The sequence below is a fragment of the Myripristis murdjan genome, chromosome 20 (genome assembly GCF_902150065.1).
Source record: "Myripristis murdjan chromosome 20, fMyrMur1.1, whole genome shotgun sequence".
Taxonomy (NCBI): Eukaryota; Metazoa; Chordata; class Actinopteri; order Holocentriformes; family Holocentridae; genus Myripristis; species Myripristis murdjan.
In genome coordinates this window covers 28466661-28482919 of record NC_043999.1, presented here as the reverse complement: position 1 = coordinate 28482919, position 16259 = coordinate 28466661, and the positions used below count along the sequence as shown (strand labels likewise).

The following is a 16259-nucleotide window of genomic DNA, read 5'->3' as shown; positions in this document are numbered from 1 at the left end:
TACTCTCAAAGCCTTAGATCCTTTCATTGATGCTGACGGCCTCTTAAGAGTCGGGGGTCGTATCAGAGAAGCAGAACTCCAGTCAGAGGAGAAAACCCCCATCATCGTCCCTGGCAACCACCATATAGCGACACTGCTGGTGAGATACTACCATCAGAAAACACAACACCAGGGACGATTGTTCACTGAAGGTGCCTTACGAGCTGCTGGCCTCTGGATTGTTGGTGGAAAAAGACGAGTGAGTAGTGTCATCCATGGCTGTGTCTTATGCCGCAGACTTCGGGGCACACCTCTGACACAAAAGATGGCTGATCTGCCAATAGATCGCCTTTCAACTGAACCTCCGTTCACCAACGTTGGCCTTGATGTTTTTGGCCCATGGACTGTGTCCTCACGCCGAACAAGGGGTGGCCTCGCTCAGAGCAAACGGTGGGCAGTGTTATTCACCTGTATGAGCGTAAGAGCCGTCCACATAGAACTCATCGAGTCTCTTGATACTTCGAGCTTTATTAACGCCCTTAGGCGTTTTCTTGCCATCAGGGGCCCAGTTAAACTCATCCGCTCTGATCGAGGAACCAACTTCGTAAGTGCGTGCAAGGAGCTCAAGATTCCTTCTAATATTGATGACACTTCTGTCCAGACGTTTTTGCTGGACCAAGGCTGCAAGTGGATGTTCAACGCTCCCCATTCTTCTCACATGGGTGGTTCATGGGAGAGAATGATTGGCATAGCAAGAAAGATCTTGGACTCAATGTTCCTGCAGCTCGGGACATCAAAGTTGACTCACGAAGCACTCTCCACATTAATGGCAGAGGTGGCAGCTATCATCAATGCCAGACCTCTCGTACCAGTGTCAACTGATCCAGATGAGCCATTCTTACTGACACCGGCAACTCTCCTCACTCAGAAAGTGAGTCCATCTTCTGCCCCAGTTGGTGACTGGGTCAAAGACCTTCATAAACACCAGTGGCGCCAAGTCCAACATCTAGCTCAAACCTTCTGGGACAGGTGGAAAAAACAATACCTCTCTACACTTCAACCACGTAGGAAGTGGCAGAATTCCCAGCCCAACCTACAGCCTGGAAGCATCGTGCTTCTCAAGGACGACTTACAGAAAAGAAACGAATGGCCTCTAGGGTTGATTACCCAAGTCCTCCCCAGCGCAGACGGCAGAGTACGCAAGGTGGAGGTCAAAGTTTCCAGGAAAGAGGGGACTAAAGTATTTCTGCGGCCTATTACTGAGACAGTCTTGCTCCTAGCTCCGGAGAAAAAGCCATAGTAGCCTCTATGAACTGTTGATAGTGGCGGTTTAATCCCGCCAGGCGGGGAGTGTTCTGTTATTATATTTTTAATTAGTATTTCTTTATGTGTTGAATTCATTGTTTTACTTGTTTGCCATGGCCCTTTAAGAGAGACAGGAAGTGGGTCACAGGATGTTGTGTGTTGTCACAAGTTAATCAGGAAGTGGAGACACATCTCAGTACAGCAGCTAGTCTGGTCTCATGTTTCTATCCAAGAAGTCTGCTTACATCTCATGCCTTATGAAGCATCGTCGGTAATCTTGTCATATGTCCTTTCATTTAATTATAGTTCAGTATTTGTTGTTTTAAAAGTTGTTTGTGAATTTGAGGACAACATTATTTCTGTGAATGTTTTGTATGTAAAATGGCTACTCAGTTAATTCGCAGATGCTATGTTTAACAGTAAATAGTATGAGTAATGACACATTTAAAATTGAACAGGTTACTTTGTTAATAGATGTAAGCAATAAATAAGCAATAAATAGGCAATTCATATGTAAGCATGAGTGAGTTAAAAGTTAAAAAAGGAGTAATTTGATTTCTGATAAAAGTATGTTACAGTGTAATACCAAGGTTTAAACATATATATACCGTATGAGAAGTACATTTTCTAAGCATTGTTTCCTTTTTGTCTGTTTCCTGTTTGTTTTGTTTTGTCAGTTTCACCCTTTTCTAGTCAGTAAACCTGTGGACAAACTGATCACTGTCTCCAGAGTTTTGATGAACAAAAGGCGTTTATCTTACTGCCGAGTTATATTCTGAACATATAATGAGGGCAGCATAATCAGATTGAGCAATGTAGACAAAAGAGTGCAATGTTCACTGACAGAAGATAAGAAGTGAATCTGAGGAGTCATCTCAGGAATACATACAGTTGTCACAGTAGAGCAAATTAAAGAGAATTTGAATTTGTGATTGAGGCTAAGGCCTCTGGTTTTGCAGACCAGGCGAGGCGGAGGTGCAGCGCACCTGCGCTTCGCCAACTGGGTGTGGCCAGGTGGATTTTGCAAGTTTGGCATGTTGTGTGTGCTGGCGCAGTTACTTCTCTTTCCCACCTCCGTCCCTCCTACCGGCGGAGGGAGGAAAGAAGGTATGCATCATATGTTCTGTGCTTGAATGGTACGGGCGTTCATGCACAAGCACATGAACGGTCACGCACGCGGCGCGAACGTGGATACAACGTAAATCATGCAACTTTCTCCCTGCCTCCGCAAAATCATTTAATGCGCGCAGCACGATTACTGGTGAATGGCTGTGCCGTGCAATTAATAATCAACCATGTTGTCTGTGTCGCTGTCCATGGTGCTGCTGCAACCGCGTATAAACCAAAGTTGATTTATGGTGAAAGGTATATATGGCAGTCTGTGTGCGCCGCACCTGTCAGCTCCAGCAGACCTGACCGGGTGGGCGCGGTGCCGACCGAGGCACACCGGCTGGCATCAGGTGGGCCGGCCGGTGTGCGCCGCCACCCGGTTGAATGTAGCAGCCAGCTGACATGCCGCTCCGGCTGTCAGTTGGACGCTTTCTGAAGTTACCTCCGAAACTGTAAGGTAAATAAACATCCCTTAACCCCTTAACCCTGGCCCTGAGTGCAATGTGAGACGGTGGCGGTCTCAGAAAGAAGAGCTAAAAAAAATGAGAGATGCCAGAGAAGGGCTTTTTGTGGTCCACAAACTGGTCGATTCAACGAGACTGACAGAAGCGTGTGCGATTTTGTGAATGAGAAACGTAGTGAAGGACTGCCCGTTACGAGGGCTGTGATGCAGCAAAAAGCACTTGAAGTTGCCACAGAGCTCAACATACCCCGCACTGAGTTTAAAGCTAGCATGGGCTGGTGTCGCAGAATGTCCATATAAAAAGTATATTTACAAAAAAGGGTCTTGAAAAAGAGGGGTCGTCTTAAAATCAGGGTCGTCTTATATTCAGATCAATACGGTACCTTTCTCCTGCCAAGATCTAAAGTTGCCACTCTGAAGGATCACTGGTAGCAATCTATTTCCCCATAGTGGAGTTTTAGTATAACAAAATCCTTCTGTCTTAAAAAGTTCACGGAGTTTATACCAAACTTGGATTGAATGGATGATTAAAGGATTATCAGCTGCACTTTTGATTGTTTTTTTTTATCCCATTTATACAACAAATTTGTTAGTGTCTCCTCTTTCATCTCTATCCTTTCAATATTAAGCCATGAAGGAGAAGGGCCTGTGTCAAACATATGTGCCAAGAATCTGCATTGAGCAGCATAATAATACAACTGGAAATTGGGGAGTTTCAGACCACCATCCTCATAGTCCAGTGATAATTTATCCATGCTGAGTCTTACCATGCCAAATAAACTGTCTGATCATTTTTTTAAGGAGGAAAAGAATGCTATTGGGACATGACTCGGAAGAGACTGAAACATATACAGGCATCTAGGCAGGATATTCATCTTTACAACACTGAGTCTACCAAGTAATGTAAGAGGCAAATCCATCCATTTTTTCAAATCTCCTCCCACCTTCTGAAGTAAACTAACTAAATTGAGTTTGTAGAGATTTTTAAGGTTACTGTCAACAAACACACCTACATATTTAAAACCCATAGGAGACCATATAAAAGTAAACTTATGCTTAGCTCTACTGAAATCAAATACAGACACCAGCAAAATTTCACTTTTGTCAAGATTAACCTTGTACCCAGAAAATGAACTGTATATAACCAGTAATTCCTGGAGGTGAGAAAGAGTGTTCAGGGTTGGTCAAAAATAAAATTGTCATCAGCAAAGAGTGAAATCTTGTGTGTATCAGTGCCAATCTCAAAGCCACATATATTAGGATTGCTTCTAATGGCCCGCGCCAGGGGCTCAATAGCAATGGCAGGGCTAACTGGATCTCCCTGTCTGTTGCTTCTATAGAGCCAGAATGGGCCAGAAGTGACCCCGTTTGAAATAACCCTAGCCTGGGGGGATCTGTAAAGAGATTTTATCAAATCAATAAACCCAGCATAAACCCAGAGTCCAACAATTCAGCACTAGAAAAGGGTCTCTCCATACCCTCCCTGTCTTCCTCTGATAAACATGGCAAGTCAATGGAGGATAAGAAAGACTCCATTTTAGATAAATCTCCATGAGACTGTGATGTATAAAGGTCCATGTAATACTTTTTAAAGGTCTCATTAATTTCAATGGGATTATAAATTATAACTTTGGACGGTGTTTCTATAGCATTAACTGTTTGTTTGCTTTCCTCAGTTTTAAGCTGCCATGCTAGCACTTTATGCGCTTTTTCCCCAAGTTCATAGAATTGTTGCTTTGATCTAGTTATTGCCCTTTCTGCTTGGCATGTATTTATAGTGTTGTATTTTAATTTCAGATTCACCAATTCTCTGTATAGGTCCTTAGTTGGGGCATTTTGTTATGTTTTCTCAGCTGTTTGAATTTGTAGTTCCAAAGTATTAAGCTCAGTGCTGTGTTTCTTTTTTAACCCCTTTTGTATAGGATATAATTTGGCCACTAGGAAAGGCTTTTAATGTGTCCCCATAAGTGAAGATATTAGGAGCAGATGATCTATTTGTTGAAGTGAAAAAATCAATCTGTTCTCTGATGAAAGTACAGAATTCAGGTTGTTTTAAAAGTGTAGGGTTAAGCCTCCACCTGTACCTTTCAGTTACCTTGTTGGGAATGGATACAGAGAGTGTCAAAGGAGAGTGATCGCTAAGCAGTCTAGGGAGGTATTCAGTGTCTAGCATTCTACGAAATATTTGACTAGAAATCAAAAAATTATCTATATGGGTATGACAGTTGTGAGGGTGGGAATAAAATGAACAGTCTTAAGGCTTAAGTCTCTCATGAAAGAAATTGTGGTTTTAGCTGATTTGGTGAGAGGACATGGTCTACCGGGAGATCTATCTAGCACAGTATCTAAACAGAAGTTTAAATCTCATTTGTTCACAGTGCAAAGTAATAATGACACCAAGGAATGATAATTCATTTGACAATGACAGTGTACATAGCACATTTAACTATACAAAGTGTTAAAAAGAGTTTATAAAGGACTAGGGATGGGGTCCCTTCAAATAAAGTGGAGGCACAGATATAACAGAAGCACAGTCATTAGCAGTATGCACAGCGCCTAGAGGACCATGCGGCGCCACTGCATAGGGAAATGTAGTCCTGCAAAGCTTTGTAGCTTCGTTATACCAAAGTTTCAAAAAGAATAAAACATAGGCAATGTATAAATATGGCAGCAATGGTGTTGTGGGGAAGAGATAACAAGAAGTACCCATTATAATATGTACACAAGGTTCAAAACTTAATAAAAAATAGAGGACACATGCCTTAAGACATAAGGCACTAGCTGGCACACATATGTAAGTACAAGCTCTCTAAAAGAATGTGATACTGCATGCATGACACTCGTTATCAAAATTCTTAAAATGAGATGTTTCTATGTATTATTAAATTGGGAAGAGCTTCCAGAAGTACTGCTGTCATCAGAGTATTGTTATATGAACATGGAACAGTCTCTGCTTTCTTGTCTGCTTTCAATGCTGCAATGGTCTTCACATCACCCGTGACCCTGAATAGGAAGAAGAAATAGGAATAGAAAGAAGAATAGGAAGAAAATGAAGAGATTATATTTTTTAATAATCTCCATTTCCATCTGATAGGAGTACTCAGACCACAAACCCTCACTGAACTCTAAAACTTATTTTGTAGAAGTAAAAAAAAAAGTCTTTAGTGTAACATGATTGTGACATTGTCTAGCATGGACAGATGGAGGACAGGAATTGAGTAAAACCAGCAACTTTACTGAGAGGTTAAGCTGCTCCAGGGTCCAAACCCAGTGGCGGTTCTGCCTATGTTGCCGCCCTAGGCGAAATTACTGGCTTGCGCCCTTCCATGTTACTACTCCACCGGCCGCTCACCTGTCAGATCCGGCAGACCCGCCTGATGCCGCCTGGTGCCGCGGCCGACCCGCCTGATGCAGGCTGGTGGCTTTTTTATTCAGACAAGATTTTGTCCATATAAAAAGTAGCCTATTTTTCAGAAAAAGGGTCTTGCAAAAGAGGGGTTGTCTTAAAATCAGGGTCGTCTTTTATGCGGGTCAATATGGTAGTCTAGAAAACTAGCGTTTTTTTTTTTTGTTTTTTTTTTGAGGACGCGCTTTTCTTTTCTTTCTCTCTCTCTTTTTTTTGTTTGGAGGGCGCTCATGCGCCCCCAAGTAGATTGCGCCCTGGGCGGTTGCCCACACTGCCCAGAGCAAAAACCGTCCCTGTCCAAACCAGTAAGAATTCAAACATTAAAAGGTATACAATTGTGTGGCAGAGGCAGAGGCAAAAAAAAGGAACAAGACAAAAACCAAGCAGACAGATAACTGACAGGTGGGACATGTGCTCTGGCAGGAGCTCAAATGACAATCTGGCAAACAACAACTGCTAACTCACTGGTGTAAGTACTTGGATGACTAATGAGCAGCAAGCAAGAGCAAAATAGAGGGGTAGGTGGGCTGGTGGATGATTGGCTGTTAAGTATGTCAGTGGGTGCACACATAGGTGTGACAGGTGAACTGGCAGCAACAGGTGGCAGGTAATGACTGGGGAGTAAATGAGAGGGTGTGGAAGGAGTGTGTCTGTGTGGGGAGCCAGCTCACCATAACACTCGCGTTATGGTGAGCTGGATGTTCATGACAGATTCCTGGGATTTTAGCATGCTTCTGATCTTTTGGCACCACAGTCAAATGAGTTTTTTTTTGTTTTTTTTTAAGATGTAAATCCTCAGCTAAATAAATTATGCAACTGTTCTACTGTACTGTACTAAAATTATATTTTGTCATTTTGAAGGAGTTCATGACCATTGTTAATACAAATGATTAAATGTGTTGATAACTGATTTGGAGATTGTAGCAAAAATGTGCAGGACAGCTTGAATTTAAGCTTAGCTCACAAGATACTTCCAAATTTTCTTGTTCAAGTTCCATGTTGGTGGCAGATCTGTCCATTGTGGCCTATACATTGTTTGAAGCTAAGGTGAATGTAGATGGTGTAGACGGTACCACAATAACAAGTCCAAGAGCTGGAGGTGACGAAGGACTGCAGCTCCATCCCAGAACTGCAGAAGGCCTCATACAAGGCTGTGAGGCTGGAATGAAAGAATAATAACCTTATGATAACATTACTGTTACAATAATATAATCACAAGTCAACCAGCTTATATTTTGATGTTTGACTTTTGAAATACTTTTGCATATTTCGACCAAATTATACATGCAAGTATTAGTTTTGTCTAGTTTGATTTGCTGGCAGAGGGTTTACAACATCAAAACACTTAAAGTCTTTCTATGTGCACTTTGAATAAAAACATCTAAAAAACCTTCAAAGCCACTGTCACTTTGTTTGGTCAGTTGTGCTCACTGAAAAAACGCTAAATATGCTTAAAAAACACACACTTTTCCTGTCAGTTTTCTCTGTGGCTTATAACTGAGGATATGAATATACAAATATGAAAAGCAAAGAAGTCACAATAACATCACAATAATATACTTTTGTAATGAGCAAAACTATGACTACAGGACCATTTTGTCTTTGCTCTCCAGGTTGGTGGGTTGCCTTTCACAGCTAATGTTTCACCACAACCTGACACCCAGGTGTCCTGTTTCCACTTTTTGCAAATGAGTCCAGTGTGATGAACAAGGCTAAGGATGTTGGATGGTTCCATTTTCAGATAAGACACCAGTGGTCCAGCATTCAGGGACTGGGGATTTTTGGGTTGTTCATAAATAAAAACAATCATAAATATGTACTGTTATAATGTTCATAAATATTGAATATAGATACTGTCTTATACACTGTAAAAAACAAACAAACAAAAAAAAACGCAAAACAAAACCAAACGGCTCAGCTAACGAGCTAACAACTGACTAATGAGCTGTTGTGTTTGACCTGATAACTGGCAGTTTAGGCTCCTGTGTGTGGTTGTAACTCCTGAGTGACGCAAAACACGACAACATGCTTTTCTCTGGTGGACCAGCGGGTCTCTTATCTGCTTTGACATGATATCGGGTTGCATCCAGTCACTGACAGACCATAGAAAAACTATGACTTCTGGTATGTCATATGCAGTGAAAAGGAGGCTTAAGACTCATTATCAACATCTACTGGGTTTCAGGAGCATTTTCAAAAAACTAAGATATTGGAGCATTTAGTGATGTGCATTCACTGACAGATGATGGATGAAAGTGTTTGTACAAGTCTGATTATGTGTGTGTGTGTGTGTGTGTGTGTGTGTGTGTGTGTGTGTTCACTGGAGCTTATGTGCATGCCCGACAGAACATTTTTGTGTGTTTGCATTTGAATGTGTGCATGTTTTTTGTGTGTTTATACCAGGTTATATGTGTTTTCATGCATTTGGAAGTGGGGTTTGTGTGTGTGTGTGTGTGTGTGTGTGTGTGTGTGTGTGTGTGTGTGTGTGTGAGAGAGAGCAGTGAAATTCCATGTGCAGGGGAACTATGCAACAAGATGAGCTTCCTCATGGAAAGCAAACGCTTTCATTTAGGACATTTCAGTGTCCTAGATTAAACCCACTGATGATAATTACACATGGCAATGGTAACAAGTCCTGCTGCACTTACACTTTGTTTAAGTGTAAAGGGACTCTGGGAGGGGGGTTATAAAAGAGACAAAAGCCAATATTTTCTTAAAAGAGAGAAAAAAAAATGTTTAAAAAATTTAATGCTGTGTTATTGAGCTTTCATTTGAAAGGACACATCTGGGGCAAAAAACAAGTAGACAGTGGAAGTAAAGTGGAGTACATCTGCTATGTGAACTGATATATCTCCACATACAGCAGCCAATACAAAGCTGTTTGTTCTCTGGAGGGGTGGAAGGAAATAATGATTAAATAAATAAGTAAGAAAGTATTATTAGTTTTATTTATTGGCCTACAGTACTTTTGAAAAGGAAGTCAGTGCATATTTAACAGGTTGCCCTGTAATCTAAAGGGTGATTCTTTTAATTTGTTTCTTTGAATCTGTGTGCAGGAGGGCAGACACACGTCCATGACATTCTCCGTTGCGTAATTATGTAGCCTAATGTAAGTTTATTTGGATTCTGTAAGGTTTTTTCTGTCAAAGTCAAAAGTGTTTAGGAAGGGACATATGAAGTAATTTTTTTTCTACTATTCAACCGCAGCCCTGGACTCAGTAGTAGTAGTAGTAATAATAGTTGTAGTAGTTGTTGTAATTGAGTTCAGCACTTTATGCAAGTAATACAAATATGTGGTATGTAATGTTTCATGTGAGGAGGTTGGTTGGACCCAAACGCAGGAGCAGGTTGCAGAGAAGAAAAACTGTTTATTAACAGAAAAACTACAAAGTAACAGAAAGAACTTGAGGAGCACTAGGAGTAAAGGTAGGGAAACACTGGAAGCACATATGGCGGCAAAGACAATGACTGGACCAGGAACAGAACTGAACACAGGACTTAAATACACAAGAACTAATATGCTAACAAGACACACCTGGGGAAGGTTCTGGAGCACAAGACAGAACACAGAGGATCGGCTGAGGGAAACACTAGCTGGGTTTCCATCCAAATATATCGAAATTTTTGAGCGAATTTTGTCAAAATGCGCAAAAGAAAATGCGAATTTATGCCTGTTTCCATTAGTTTTGTTTTGCGATTATTGAGAGGAGAGTGTGCCGTGAGATGACGTCATAAGATAGCGTCTGTGTCCACTGAACAACAACAACAACAACAACACTGAACAACATTGAATTCCCTATAGAGGGAGTAGGGAGTAGTGAGTGAGTGAGTGATTTCGGACACAGCCAAACACTCAGCTGACACTCAACAGCTGATCATGGACAGATTCCTGCTGAACTTGTCGGCTCTTGGGAGAAGTCTGGTGTACTATTTTGGCAGCGCTAACTTCGTACCAACCCATCCTAAATAAGGAATAAGAGACTAATAATAATAATAATAATAACTAATAATAAGACTGTAGCGTAGAAGTTTGACGTGGTATCCGGTCCAATCATCGTTTATTCGCAAAACCTGTTTCCACAGCAAAAAGTCGCATTTTCTTTTTTCGATATGCTGAGAAATCCACCCCCTCCAAGTGTAAAAACTTTTTGCGAATTTTCGGCCGTTTTTCGAATTTCTGGCGTTTCCAGTTTTTTTTTTCTCGCAATTTCTGAAAATGCGAATAAAAATAGGTGGATGGAAACCCAGCTACTGGCAGCGCTCAGGACAACAAGGGATAACTGGCAGACTCAGGGCAGGTGTGGCACTGGGAGGGGCAAACAAGACTAACTAGACGCAGGTGAAACCACTTAGACCAGCAGGGCTTTTATTTTGATGTATGTTGCACTCGCCTTATTTGTGATGTTCTCGCGTAACTTCGGAAAATAACTTCATGGAATCACGTGCCACCGACAGCACTGGCTGGAAAGAATGGACTTCTGCACGGTGTGTGTGATTTGTCCTCGCAAACTACCAGTGAAAATAATCCGACTTTGCAGATGTAGTGAAAGAGGTGAAACAGTGCCGTTGTAGATTTGCAAGTGCAGCAGGCAAACATGACGGGGGATCCGTCATGTTTGCCTGCTGCCCTGTGGAGCTTGGCTCTATGGCGGTGGGCGTGATGGGTGTATTCGACTTCAGGTACCTAGCACTGCGATGCGAGCCAGAGACACCTCCCTCTGCTAGTAATAACACTACTAAAATAAAAAATAGAATACAATAAATTCCCTACCTACTCATGCCCTTAAATGACAAGGAACCGGAGCCCAAGGTATTTTTTTTGTTTGGCCTTATTGGAACCAGGCAAAGGAAACACACCAAAACACACAGGAAAACAGAAACAAGAGTCCAACCAAAACATCCAAAAACACAAGAAATTAACAACCATGACGGTAATGTGGTTGAAGTGTTTTCTAATGTGGGTTTGTACATGGAAGGTAACAGCATTTTGGCTGTTTTAATACGTGCCTTTCAGCACATGTGCATTTTGGCTTTAAGACTAAGTAGCCCATAAGGCCCTCTGGTCCAAACACCACTCAGCTGCCAGAAGACCACCAGAAAACTATGGAGTGAAACAATGGCTGCTGCCAGCTGTGTTGTCAGAGGGTCATCAGTGTTTGCTGTTGAAGCAGTGCTGAGGGCTGTACTACAAAGGAGGCTCAACAACCCCAGGCTTTGTGTTCACTATCAGGCTCAACAATACTTAAAGCTCCAGTCAAAGTTAAGTGGTATCACGACGGTGGTTCTCATCAAGGTTTGTTAAGTCCGGCTGTCAGCTTTGTGCTCTGTGTGCATTCACAGAAAAGGGGGCGTTTTGGCCTCATATGATTCTACTTCCGCGAAAAATGGACCGTTCACGGGCTGCATATTTCATGCAAGAGGAGCAGCTTGTCCTAAAATAAAGTGTCAATCATCGTTTATTCGCAAAACCTGTTTCCACGGCAAAAAGTCGCATTTTCTTTTATCGATACGCTGAGAAATCCACCCCCTCCAAGCATAAAAACTTTTTTTCGAATTTTCGGCTGTTTTTCAAATTTCTGGCGTTTCCATCCAAGTTTTTTTTTTTTTTTTTTCGCAATTTCTGAAAATGCGAATAAAAATAGGTGGATGGAAACCCAACTATTATACCTGATCTTGTCTAGCTTGAGATTGCACATGATACTCTTGATGAGATGTGTGTGGGTCAGAGTACGTGAGCGGTTCGGAGCGGAAGAAATAGTCGCACCAAACTCACGCAGTAATGGCAATTCGCTCGCACCGCCCCGCTCCAACCACCCCTGTGGCCCGCACCTCGCACCGAATCGCTCACCCCAATTCCTCTAAATACTGCTCCGCAATCGCTCCGCTCATATTACTATTAATGATGATTCTGGGTTACAGTACAATAGGTGAACAGGCAGTCAAAAATAGGCTAACCCATAGCTAACTTAGCCCGCCCACACAAGCTGCAAAACAACATAAAACAAGTGACGTCTACGTTAACGTTAGCTAACGTTACCATGGTTACAATAAGGCTAACAGTTACCGGTATTCCAACAAGACCATCGGATAACGTTAGCATGACAACACATAACTTACCTGTTCCGCAGGTGAATCTGTGATGTGTCTGTGATCTGTGCTCTGCGAGGTCCCCGCCTCGGTGCTAACAAACAAAAGTCTAACTAATAATCCGGGATTGCTGTGTCCAGTCCAGTCCACTACTAATAAAACAAACCTTGACTCAGTCATCGAGCTCCAGCGCTTATGAGAGAAGTCCTGAATCACCCAACTTATTAGCTAGCTTAGCTAGGACTACCGGTAGCAGTACAGCTGAGGCCTGTATCACGAAGCAAGCTCAGTTTTCCCTGGATCTCTCAGACCTATCCGGCTACATTAATGGAGATCATGGTGATCGGGGATAACCGGTATCACGACGCTGGTTATCAACTCGCTCAGTCATCCAGGTTTGCCTCATCAAGAGCCGTGAACGCGCACGTATAAGGGGCGGAGTCTGAGGCAGCAGACCAATCACAAACATGAGCAACAAGGAAAAACACACAGCGTGTTTCACGGCGGATGAGCAGCGTGTTATACTGGAAGAGTATGAGGAGGGAAAACAAAATTGACATAGTAAATTTATATAGTAGCCTAGCGTTACAGACTCGGAACACAATTGCTGACTTGACAGTGGATTATAAAGCTTTTGGATGGCATTACCACCTATTGGCCAAACAGAACAGTCAGGTAAGTTTCAATTGTCTAACATTAGATGTTCAAGTTATTGAAAAGAATAACGTCCACTCTTGCTCTGTTGTGGATCAATATCTATAGATGGTATGGTGGCTTTCTTCTTGACAGATAGCTCTGGCAGAGAAACACTAAGCCTAGCATTCAGGATCAGGCAGCTAAGTTTATAGATTTCTAGCAACTTGGCAGTTTGAAGTGGATGATAAAAAGCGCTTACAAAACTTGCAAGAATACATATATATATATATATATATATATATATATATATATATATAAGCAGGGAGCAGGGGTAATTCACCACTCGCTCCGCACCGGAGCGATGGAACGGCAATAAAGAAACCCGCACCACCGCACCGCGTTAAATGACGACGCACCACTCCTCGCTCGCTCCAGCTCCGCACCGCTCATGTACTCTGGTGTGGGTGGGTGCACAATTCAAACTTCTCAAGGAAATAATTGAAACTCTTACAGTGCATTTACATTGCAAGTCTTGATGCCCAGATCGGATTTGCTGCCTGAATCTGATTTTTTTTCCCTGTGCGGTTACACGTATTTTATCAAGTGACCCATATCTGATTCACGCGATTACACTTGCTTACAACATCTGAAACATCGCGCATGCCTTGGAACACGGCTTTATTTGTGTAGGTCCCTTTTATTTTCTCCTGAATTTTCTCCTCTCCCCAAAGACTGAGAAGACATCTGACCTCTTCGACTGACCACTGTGCCGAATTTTCCTCCGCATCTCTCATCTTTCTCTGCAGGTTAGCCTCCATGTTCAGTCTGTCGTTTACCGCGTGTTCACTATTTATGCGACAAAATAAGCTAATTGGTCGCAGATTTGATGACGTTAGAGACGCAACGTGTAAGAAAATCTGATCAGCCTGTTTACACGGCGGTCGCATTGGCACATATCCAATACATATCTGATTTATTTCCACATATGAATGAGGCCTGTATCCGATCTCAAAATATCCGAATGCATGCGTCTTTTTCCTGATTACACTGTCAGCGAGCATATCCGATCTGTGCCACATAAGAGCAAAAAATCGGAATTGGGTCACATTACATTGGCAGTGTAAATGCACTCTTAGTGACCCTTGGAAAAGCAGGGATGTAGAGTGGATGTGAAGTGATGTTCCAGGCTGTGTGTGTGTGCGTGTGCGTGTGCGTGTGAGAGAGTGTGTGTGTGTGGGGGGGTTTGTTCCACTGTGCCAGTGTGAGCACCATGAGACAGAGTGGTGTGTGTGTGAAGGGGGCTCCAGCGGGCGTGTCAGTGACTTCATACTTACCTGGCAGGGGAGATACCATGATCAAGAAGGTGGTTCACCCGCTCAAGAAACATCCTAAGACTCTGCCTGGAAATGGCCTCGGCTTCAGTTGGTTCCCGTAGGAATGCAGTTCGATTTGTGCTCCTTGAAGAATTGGAAATGGACAGACTACAGTTCAGCCGCAATGTCATCCAGAAGGAACTGGGCTTTACACCGCCACAGCTGGACTATGTTTTTGCCCTGCCTGGAAAGAAGACATTTGAGGTGATCTTTACTACTTATACTCTGTTTGAACAATGCCTTGAGCGCTACAACCAGAAGAAGGATAACAACCAAAGGCTGAGTAAAGTGCATCTCATCCCCCTTTCAGAGAGGGAAGCAAAAACAGTTACTGTTATCATGTATTCTGAAAAAGTAACGACTGAAGACATCACTACATGGTTGTCTTTCCACTGCACTGTCTTACGCACCATGGAGCTCAGAGATGAGGATGGTATCAAAACTGGGGCTAGACGCTTTTATGTAAGGCTGAAGACTGATGGTGATTCCGGGAAACTCTGCCACCTGCCTTCCACTATTCAGCTGGGACCAGTTAGAGGCCATGTTTTCTATGCTGGGCAGCCAAAAACCTGTAGGAAGTGCGGCTCTACATCCCACCTTGCAGCCGAATGTAATGCTACCTTCTGCAGAAACTGCCAAAGGGTGGATCATTACACCAAAGACTGTGATCAACCAATGAGATGCAACCTATGTGGTTCAAACACCCACACATTTAGGGGTTGCCCCAAGTCATATGCTAATAGAACCAGACGTTTTGCCACTACCTTCCAAGACCCTGAACCCATACCAGCAGAGGAACAGCATGACCCTGAGGAGTCAGACAAAAATGAGAGCGAACCAGGATTCCCTCACCACAACCAGCCAAGACATGGCGACCAGCAGCAACCAGTGTCTGTAGGCCAAGGAAGCCTGGAACCTACGGGTGAGGGAATTCAGTTGTGTTCCACCCCCCAAGAAGACCACCAAGGGACTGGAGATGAGGACCACACCTGCCAGGTGACCGCTCACTTTCAATATGACCAGCCAACCTCCGAGCCTCAAGAGATGCAGCTGTCCCAAGAGGATCTCCCAGCAGGCCAGACAGGGCAGACATCTGTAGAGAGCGCTCCTGTCTTAGCCAAAGACTGTAGAGATCTTCTGGACTTTATGCTTGCAGACCTGCCCTCTACTAGTAGCTCAACCAGTACCCCTCAGGGAATGTGCCAAGTCCTACCTGGGGACATGGAGGCCCCGCCTTCTTCCCCTTTACTCCCCAATGACCCCAACGTACTCCTGGAAGCAACGCCATCCCGGAAGCACCCCCGGAAAACATCAAGTGATTCCTCTTCTCGGAGTCCAGACCTAGAGGTATGGTCTGACCCTTTGCCTATTTCCCCCCCTTTCTTGGACCCCCAGAGCTTGTCTGCCTTTTCTGCTGCCACCCAAATGAATAGTAGTGTGGGGGAAACAGAAGAGGGCTGGAGAAACCAAAAGAAGAAGAAAAAGAAAAAGGACAAACCCCCACCCCCACTGGTATGAAATGTTCTGTAGGCCCTTGATTTCCCTCAACACAAATCCGTAATGTCAACAATTAAGATTTGCACTATTAACACTAGAGGCCTTAATGACTCTGTTAAATGTCAGTCTGTTTTCAGTTTCTTATATAGAGGTGGGGGGGACATATTCCTTCTACAGGAATGTTCCATTGCCTTCAAAGATAATTACAAACTGTATGAAAACAGATGGGCACATGGACAGTCAGTGTGGTCGGGGGACAATAAGAACAGAGCCTCTGGCTTGGCAATCCTATTCAATAGCCAACTCTTTCGCATCCAGAAGGTTGAGAGGGTCATAGATGGTAGATTGCTGTTGGTAGACGTGGAGGGAAAAGGAGCCAAATTTAGAGTTATAAACATTTACT

The 16259-nt window shown here is 43.1% G+C and overlaps 1 non-coding gene across 1 annotated transcript; it reads left to right on the top strand.

Moving 5' to 3' along the window:
- The first annotated feature begins 14312 nt into the window (after window positions 1-14312).
- On the top strand, window positions 14313-14473 carry LOC115379301 (U1 spliceosomal RNA). The gene has a single exon (XR_003930212.1). It is a non-coding gene; the product is annotated as a U1 spliceosomal RNA (small nuclear RNA).
- Window positions 14474-16259: the final 1786 nt, after the last annotated feature.